At 36.9% G+C, this 10,589-nt stretch overlaps 1 pseudogene; it reads left to right on the forward strand.

Annotated features, from left to right (window-relative positions):
- Positions 1 to 269: 269 nt before the first annotated feature.
- Positions 270 to 1,522, forward strand: LOC110229689 (annotated as a pseudogene).
- The last annotated feature ends 9,067 nt before the right edge of the window (positions 1,523 to 10,589 follow it).

The following is a 10,589-nucleotide window of genomic DNA, read 5'->3' on the forward strand; positions in this document are numbered from 1 at the left end:
TCCCGCGTATTGCGCGGGGTCACAAATCTAGTAGATATAATTTTGGATGAAAGAGTAGAAGTCAATCTTGTGGTAGACTTGTAGACAACATATGTAATCTGTTAAGTCTCTCTTCGCACTTTTTTATTGGTTGAGAGGCAAATGATAACCTTGGGAAGAAAAGAGCCCCACCATCCCCATATATTGTTAATGATTTTGGGATATCACTGTCATCGGTTGAGTTTTTTGAGAATAAGAGAGCACCGACCTCACCGGAATTCCTCACCGGGAAGGATCTAATACGACTTTTGTTGAAATAGTTTGGCCATAGTTTCTTTACACTAATTACATATATGAAATTAGATCCACATGGGTCCCAAATCTGAGCTAGATTGCCCTTACTTGATGTTGATGTAAGATTTCAACAAACCGATATAAACAAGAGGTAAGGAGAAAAGGTGTTTTCTTTATTAATGATTTTAGATCGAAGCTCAAAGAGTACAGAGGAAATTCTAACTCGTCGAAGTAACAAACTAGTTTTTTTAACGTAAAGAATGATATAGCCTAGGTCTCTTTCCGATTATTAAAAGACCTAGGATAAAGAATGTTTCTGGGATATGGATTTTTCAAACTCTGGACGTTGGATATGGAAATGCATTGGCAAGCTAAGGTCTTTAGCTAGGCCTTTCATTGTGTGTAAGGTGGAAACAGGGATAAGCTGCAGATTCTGGACAGATAATAGGATTATAGATGGGGATTGGTGGATCTCTTCCAAGGGATGCGGTAGTGATGGATGCTATTAGAGATGGGGATTGGTGGATCTCTAGTAATAGAAGCAGAAATCCTACTATCCGATTATTAAAAGACTGTCTTCCTTCACCTTCGGGTGTTGTTTCCCAAGTGGAGGAGGATCTTGATGACTGCTATCTTTGGAAGGTGGGGGACAGTGAAGCTTCAGGGATATTCTCTTTTGCAAAGACTTGGCATTTTCTACATCCCCAAGGGGAAAAGAAGGACTGGTTTAAGGCAGTTTGGTTTAAAGGAAGGATTCCCAAGCACGCCTTTATTGCTTGGGTGAATGCTCGTCACAGGTTAAACACTAGAGATAGGCTAATTGGTTGGGGTCTAGCTGTGCCTTCAGTGTGCCTTCTCTGCAATACTCAAGATGAATCAAGGCAGCACCTATTTTTCGATTGTTGTTTTTCTGCAGAAGTGTGGTCTTTTTTCACAGCTAGGGCTGTTGTGTCTCCTCCAAATCATTTTGAGGATGCAATCCTTTGGCTGAAGACTCCTTCTAGGGATAAGAACATCTCTTTAGTTCTGAAACTTGCTTTCCATGCTTCTGTTTATCTCCTGTGGAAAGAACGCAACTCAAGACTTTACAACTCTTCCTCAAAGTCGGCCTCTGCTTTAATCCTTGAAGCTAAATCCATCATTCGTTGTCACCTTGACCCTCTCTCGAGAGCTCAGCGGTTTACTCCTCCAAAAATATCATATTTAGCTACTTGGTTAGGACTCTTCCAACCTTAATGTGCTCTTGTGTTGTCTTTATGTTTATTTGCTTCAGGTGTTACTCATATATGAGGCACTCTTGTTGATGTCAAGTGTTCTTGGCTTTGTTTTATGAATGGGTAAGCTTTTTGTTTTTTAAAAAGATAAGAAAAAAAAAAAAAAAAGCCTAGGTCTCTTTCGTAAGTTGAGGATGGCTTGTTTTGATTGAAGACTCTTTGTTTATGCAAAGGGGTGGTTGGTTTGCGATATGGACTACATCCTTATTTCTTGAGCAAATATCTCTCATGTTTCCTATTTTCGGATTTTTCCTTCATTTCAAGATTTAATCCTATCTGTTCCTTTTTCTTCATAGGTTGGCGCAAAGTCGTGAAGCTTATGTTCGTGGACCGATCTCTTATTTCTTTGGGATATTCTTGGTTTAAAGTGGGCTAATTGGAGGGTGTACAGCCCACATCTCTAACACTCAATTTGAAAAATTGTTATTTTATTGAAAGACTTGTCGATGGTGGAATTGTCGGTTTCAACCTTGAACTCCTAAATCTGGACACAAAACTTATTTTTGTACTATTTCTGAGAATTACCTATTTTTATACAGGGAAATTTCAAGAAATTAATAATATCATAACTATAATATTTAAAAGAGATTAAAATCATGATAACGAATCAGGTAAATGACTTTCTAACCGCTCCCGCTACGGAAAGCAAAGTGAGAGCAGATTTATTTATGATGCATACGGAGAAGGCGCCTGGACCAGATGGTATGACAGCTTTGTTCTTTCAAAAAGGTTGGAATACCATTAAATCGGATTTAATATACCCCGTCAATTCATTTTTACAACAGGAGGTTTTTGTTAAGAGGTCAAATAATACTAATATATGTCTTATTCCAAAGACGGAGAGACCGACTCGAATGACGGAACTGAGCCCCATAAGTCTTTGTAATGTCGGTTACAAAGTTATCTCCAAGTTTCTTTGTCAACGACTAAAAACGGTGCTATCAAATCTTATTTCGGAAACACAATCTGCCTTTGTTGAAGGATGTTTGATCTAAGATAATATTCTCGTAGCACATCAGATGTTTCATGGGCTAAGAATGATTCAATGATGTAAAGGAAAATTTATGGCGATTAAAACGGATAAGAGTAAAGCATATGATCGAGTCGAATGAAAATTATTGATCAGTCACTAAAGAAGATGGGTTTCTATAAGAAGTGGTTCTCGTGGATAATGTGGTGTATCACGTCAGTCCAATACATAGTTCTCTTTAAAAAACAACCTAAATGACTAATAGTACCAGAAAGGAGATTAAGACATGGAGATCCACTATCTCCTTATTTATTTATCCTTTGTACAGAAGCTTTGATTGCAAACATTCGGAAAGCAGAACAAGATAAATTGATTACTGGTATAAAAGTGGTGACAGCAAATTCCTCGGTTTGTAGAGAGAAAATGGTATTGTATTCATAATGTAAAGATCTTAATCAAAAATAGAAAAAAAATAATATTTTATATATTTATGGCAAAATAACAATGCTTAAGTCTAAGATTTTTGGTAAAAATGTAGGATGTCTCCCCCTTTTCTTGGAGTCTTCACTTCTCTTTTATAGCCACTTTCCTTCTCCTAAAGTGTCATTACTTGACCATTAATCTTAGAATTAACTCACAAAATAACTCCCACAATCAATTCATAAATCTGAAAAGAAAGACAAGTTTACTTCTTTGACCATAGTCATTAATTCATGAATTAAACTACAAATTAATGTCAAGATTTGACTACGTTTTTTGTGCAACATGGACTTCCTTGGGCTTGTAAATCGACGGGCCTCCAAAGCACTAAGTGATCCAGTGGGCTGGATCCGGTATCAACAGAGGTGTTGATTAAATCGGTAGCTATGCATTACCAATTTATGTTATGTCAATTTTTAGACTACCAAAAACAATCACTTCCAAACTTACAAGTACATTAGCAAAATTTTGGTCGAGCTCCAATGGTCAGTCAAAGGGTATGCATTGGATGAATTGGAATAAACTATGTATTGGTAAATCGGAAGGTGGGCTTGGGTTCCGAAGTGTGGATGACTTTAATTCGGCCCGATTAGCAAAACAATTATGGAAATTAATTACGGTTCCTGATTCGGTTTTTGCGAAGGTTTTCAGAGGACGGTATTTTCGAAAATCCAATCCCCTGGACCAAATAAAATCTTACTCTACATCTTATGGATGGAAAATGTAACGCCCCGACCGCCATCTCTCTTAATGGACCCCACGTCTTCTCTCAGCCCGTGGGCCCACCATCTTCCGACGGCCGGTCCGCTACGTCCGGGAAGCTTTAAAGACTTGTTTACCGACCCTACAAATCACCACATGATCTTTCCCTGTGTTTTGTCCTCACTCACACAGTTCCGATAATCACTTCTCGGAAAGTCACCCATCGTGAAATTGCTCCAGCTTAAGCATGCTTAATTGTGGAGTTCTCTCAGGACAGTTGACCAAAAAGATAAGTGCACTTTAGTGACATAGGTGGCCAAATCGATTCTTTTAAACCTCTCCGCATGCACCACCATATTCTTAATTTTTAAAGAGAGATCCTATTTATTTCTTTTAAATTAATATTTTTAATTCTTGATTTTTGATTCTTAATTTTTAATTCTTAATTTTTAATTACTAAAATGTATTTAAATGAGATTTTAACTGTTTAATTGAACTGTTGTAACATTTGGTTTATTTGACGAATCATTGCAAATTTTGGTTTTGTTTACAAACCATTGTAATCTTTAGTATATATGATGAACCATTGCAAGATGTGGTATATTTGACGAATCGTTACAAATTTTGGTATATTTGATATCTACGGTAGCGTCTCTTGGTTAAAGTTCGTCATATTTTAAAACAAATATTTAATTATTAAAATCTATATATATATAATGGGAGAGTTTTCTCTCCTCTTAAGGTGTCCACATCATCATGTTAAACATCCAATTAAAAAAAGCCATGTCATTACTCAATATCTTCTAATTTTTACATTAAAGTCTAATTACAATGTTCATCTAATTCATATTTATTTATCTTGATGTTAGTTATAATTAATAGAAATTTAATTAAATAAAAATGAATTAAATGTAACAAATCAAATTTTAAAATAGTATATGTAATACTATGAAATTTTTATTAGTAATAATAATATAATTCAACTTTTAACAATAAAAAATTAAAATGATCATACTTCAAATTTTTGAATGTGTTAATTAGTTTTAGAATGGAAGTCAAATTTAAGTGCATGGTAGAGTAAATGTTTTTTTACGTAATTGTGTTTCTACAATTTTAAAGAGAAAAATAAAATTTAAATTGAAACATTAATTTATAAGAGCAATATACTACAAGATTTTTTCTTTATTATTAAATGTTCACCTAAGAAAAAATTACTAAACTCAACCAAGTCGCCTTGGTCTAGTGGTAAATGATAGAAAAGTGATTCTCGATGGTGGTCCAAAGCTCTCGTGCGGTGCACTTCGTCTTCAAGACTGATTTGAGGAGAGATTCAGATATAGTGCCATAGATCCACATCTTGATGGTGCCGTCGGTTTGTGACCATTGTGTGTCTGTTGGGCCAGTGGGAACCGATGTGCCGTCGAGATGGCCAAGAACTGTGAAGCTATGACAGTGAGTTTCGAAAAGTTCACGCCAAATATCATAATTCATTTGGTTCATATCCAAAATGATTGGGATATGAGCTTTGATTTGAGTGAGGCTTAGGATACGATCGGTGGTGGCTAGAGCAGGAGGATTAGGGGCTGCCATGGTTTGTCACAAAAAAAAAAAAAGTAAGAAATGAGAAAGAGCAGAGGGATTAGTAGGAGAGAGAAGAGAAAAACAGAACAAGAGACTCGTGAGATAAAAGGAGAAACAGAGAGGGTTTTTAGAAGATAACAGAGAAAAGAGAGAAAAGAAAATTTTGAGAGGGAGGCGGCTGGTTAGAGTACTAGCTCTGATACCATGTTTGATTAGGTTAATCCAATCGATGATCGGAGCTATAGTATTGATGTGAATATATAACAGAGATTGTACAAGAGAGCCGTTAAGGCTATTAACTAAGCTTTCCTAATATACACAAACGTATATTTGTATTCCTATTCTATTATCCGTCACCTGGGTTCGAGTAGCATTGGCTACCGGGGTTCGAATTCTAACATGGTTTCTCCGGGCCCCAGGATTAGTCTTTGGGTCTAGAAAACCTTTAGGATCACCTGAGTTATCAAAAAAAAAAAAAATTACTAAACTCAACTTAAAATTTTCATTTAAGACAAAGACATTAAAAGAGAGTCACACTTTTTTGTGAAACTATAGAAAGAAATCGATGACAAAGATAAAATATAGAAACAAATCATGAAAATTCAAAAACTTTATAATCTATCTTTTAGAAAATTAATAATAACAATGGTTATATTATTCATGAATTGTATAACAAAACATACATAAAGTGATATGTAAGTTGTTAACAAAAAAAGTGATATGTACGTAAATCAAATGTTTTTTAACCCAAAAAATTGGTGAAAAAAGCATATTTAAATTGTATATTATGTTTTTATTTGACAAAACGATGTTAAAGTTGCATCACAAGATTAATAACTCAAAATAACAAAAACGGTAAGCCAAATAGTGGTTTGAAATCACAAAATATGGTAGGCTAAAGAGTGGTTTGAAATCTTAATGACACTATTACAGATGAAGATGAGTCACCTTATTTAAGTGTTTTGAAAACAAAAAAAAAGACTATAATATTTTCATAGAAACTTTTTTAAGTGTATTTAAACATTAGATTATGCAATCTATAAAATTTTCATAGAAATTGTCTAAAAATATCAAATATACATTTTTTATATAGATATTAGTCAAATTTTTAACATTTAGAGTTATATTCAGCTGTTATAATTATAAAATTTTGACTTCTATAAAAACATAATATATTACTAAACCCATACAACGCATGAGTCATTTTCTAGTATATTTAATTGAATTGTTGCTACCTTTTAATTTAACATAGTAACATTTGGTTTATTTGACGAACCAATGAACATTTTCGCTTATTTATCAAACCATTGTAACATTTGATCTTTTTTTTTTTTGTCATCCGTAATTAAATAGTGCTCAAAAGAGCCATTCTTGTGGAATGTTGTTTACATAAGTGATATGAAGCGGTTCCGTACGAACTTTTCGTGCCAGATTATCCGCTTTTACATTTGCACAACGAGAAATTAAAGATAAAGAGAAGGTAGAGAACTCTTCCTTGTCGCTCTGAAATTCCTCCAGATACACTGAGAAGGCCGGCCATTCGGTTGGGGAAGACACCATCTTCACCAGGTCAGAACAGTCTGTAAGGAATGCTACCTCTTGATTATCTGCACCAATCATACACTTCATCGCCCAAAGGAGTGCCTCGAATTCGGCATGTAGCGGAGATAGGCTTCTACGGAGGTTGGCAGCTCCCATTGTTGATGGCTCACCGTTTGATGGTGTACAAAACCACCCTATCCCAGAAAACTTGTCGCTGTCTTTCCAGGATCCATCCACAAAACAACGGTATCCTGTAAAATCCGAATCTAGGGACACCCCCCTCGTTTGAGGCCGATTTGGAAATTCCACTGAAGCCGGAGTTTCAGTATGAAGCTCCACTTGAGCTGAGTGCCACAATTGTGCCTCTCTTTCCGCTAACCGTAAAACCTCTAACGGATCGTTATCCACATTTTCAAACAATTTTTCATTCCGTGCTTTCCAAATATACCAAATAATCCAAGGAAAAGCTATAGAATCAAACTCCGATGGTATTCTCCAAAATAAATGATCCAAGTTTGCAAAAATAGAATCTGTGGGAAAAGTCCCCATTACCGTAGGAATCTGAGAAAGTGCCCAAACCTGTCTTGCTGGATGGCACTGAAAGAGTGTGTGATTGACTGTTTCCTCCAGTGCACCACATCTGGCAAAACCACTGTCACAATCAATTCCTCTTTTTCGTAAGTTCTCTGTAACCGGTACACAACCCGTTAAGATTTGCCATAAAAAATGACGTATCCTAGGTGGACACTGTACTTTCCAAGTATGAGCCTTTAACATATTGAAATCTGGCCCAATGAAAGATGAGTTGGTCTCCAACTTATCCAACCGTGCGGTATGATACCCCGACTTAACTGAATATTTGCCGGATATTGTAAAATGCCAACCCAAGGTGTCCTCCTTGGTTGGCGCACCCACCGGTAGGGCACTTATTAACTCGATATCTTCCTGGTCAAAGACCGCTTTGAGGAGATCAATGTCCCAAAAATTAGATCGACTATCTATAAGCATGTTAACTTTTAAAGATGGGTCATTAATAGATCCATTACTTTTTGCTGGTCTCAGAAATTGAGCTGGAATCCACGGATCCTCCCAAACTGAGATGGAATTCCCAGATCCGACTCTTTTAATAAGTCTTTTATTAACCAGAGATCTAGCTGAGCATATACTCCGCCACCCATACGATGGGGAATATGACTTTATATTTTCCAAAGGATTGGATTTCCTATAATACCGCCCTTTAAAAACCCTCGCAAAGAGAGAATCCGGAACCGTGATCAACCGCCACAACTGTTTTGCAAGTAAGGCCGAATTAAAATCATCGACGTTTCGAAATCCTATCCCTCCTTCCGATTTATTAATACATAATTTATCCCAAGCCATCCAATGCATACCTCTTGAGGCACCATTCGAGCTCCACCAGAAATTAGCAACCGCACTAGTGAGTTTAGAAGTGATTGTTTTCGGTAGTCTGAAGCACGACATAACATAAGTTGGTAATGCCGCAGCTACCGATTTAATCATCACTTCTTTCCCACCTTTTGATAAAAAATTTGCCGACCATCCGTTAATCCTTGTCTGTAACCTGTCTCTAACAAAAGAGAAATTTTTTGTTTTTGAACCACCGAGACTTTCTGGCAACCCAAGATATGAACCCATACCACCAATATTAGTGATACCTAAGGTAGATTTGATATCTTCCTTCACACCGTCATCTACCTTATGCCCAAACTGGATTGAAGATTTGGAATAATTTATTTGTTGTCCCGAGACCGCTTCATATTGCTTTAAGATCCCCAAGATTACCCCACACTGATCCTTGTTAGCCTTACAAAAAAATAGACTATCATCCGCAAAAAGCAGGTGAGAAACCGATGGGCTTGCAGTTGCCACCTTGATACCCGTAATTAATTTATCCCGTTCTGCTTTCCGTATGTTCGCAATTAATACTTCAGTACAAAGAATAAATAGATAAGGAGACAGCGGATCTCCTTGCCGTAAACCCCTCTCTGGTACTATTAGTCCTCGAGGTTGTCCATTAAGAAGAACCCTATATTGGACAGTACAGATACACCACATTATCCAACTAATCCATTTTTCACAAAACCCCAGTTTGGTTAAAACTTTTTCAACGAAAATCCATTCCACTCTATCATAAGCCTTACTCATGTCAGTTTTAATTGCCATGAATTTTCCTTTACATGATGGGTTAGTTCGTAACCCATGGAACATCTCTTGTGCAATAAGAATGTTATCCGAAATTAACCGTCCTTCTACAAAAGCTGATTGTGTTTCCGAGATCAGTTTTGGTAGTACTGTCTTTAGTCTTTGGCAAAGAATCTTTGATATAATCTTGTAACCAACATTGCAGAGACTAATAGGTCGTAGTTCCGTCATCCGAGTCGGTCTTTCCGTTTTTGGAATAAGACAAATATTTGTCGTATTTAACCGTTTGTCAAAATTCCCATCCTCTAAAAAAGAATTAACCAAACATAAAAGATCTACTTTAATGGTAGCCCATGCTTTCTGAAAAAACAAAGCCGTCATACCATCTGGCCCCGGTGCCTTCTCCGGGTGCATCATAAAAAGTGCTGCTCTCACTTCATCCTCTGTTGCCGGGGCTATTAAAAAATCATTAATCTGATCTGTGATCAGACTTTGTACTTCTTCCAACGCATCCTCAAAAACCTCAGGTTTTGTTGTAGTGAATAAAGTCTTAAAGTAGGAAACCACTATATTTTGAACCTCTTTATCTTCCGTTGACCATGTCCCATTCTCATCATGTAAACCCGTGATTCGATTCCTCGCCCGTCTCTGCTTCGTTAAAGCGTGAAAATATTTTGAGTTATTGTCCCCTAATTGCATCAAAGAGCTTCTGCTTTTCTGGTGCCAATACAATTCCTCGTCCCGATAGGCCTCTTTCAACCGCAATGTTAAATCCGTAATTTCTTCCCGTGATCGCCTATCGTCTCTTTGCGCCGCATATAGTTCCGATTTAAATCTTCAATCGTTTGCCGACCATAGGGAGTCAACTCTCGTCGCCATTGCGAAATAGCTCGCCGGCAATTAGTCAACTTTTCCACAAATTTCCCGTCGCCTGGTTCAGAATCAAAATTCCAACCATCTGCAATTGTCTCCAGTAAACCTTCTTTCCCTATCCACCTTTTGTCAAACCTGAAACTATGTTTCCCGCGTGGCATCTTATCCGCAATCGTAGCTAAGACCGGTGAATGGTCAGAAGCTACCATTTGTAAATATTCTACAAATGTGTTGCAGAATAATTCATGCCAATCTTCATTCGCTAGAGCCCGATCTAGACGACATCGTATTGGTTTTTTATCCCGCCACCCCCGCCAAGACAACCAATCGCCGATATAAGGAAATTCCAGAAGACCACAATTTTGAATCATTAGATTAAACGGAATAAAAGAAGACGCGTGTCTTAATTTACCCCCTCGCTTTTCATGATTTCCAGTTAATTCGTTAAAATCACCAATTAAAAACCACGGAGAATCCCGAGATAAACCGGTTCTAGTTAACCGCTCCCACACTTGTTCCCGCTTACTAGGAACCGGGTCTCCATAAACAAAAGTGAGATAAATTACTTTGCCCTTATAGTTTGCTTCAATATCGATCACACGATTACTTGCAAATAAAACCAAAACATGATAATCATTATTAAAAAAAAGGGCTAAACCGCCACTACAACCAATAGGATCCACCGTTTTAAAATTTTTATAACCAAAGTGACCTACAAATTTTTCCATAAA

The sequence above is a fragment of the Arabidopsis lyrata genome (genome assembly GCF_000004255.2).
Source record: "Arabidopsis lyrata subsp. lyrata unplaced genomic scaffold ARALYscaffold_3, whole genome shotgun sequence".
Taxonomy (NCBI): Eukaryota; Viridiplantae; Streptophyta; class Magnoliopsida; order Brassicales; family Brassicaceae; genus Arabidopsis; species Arabidopsis lyrata.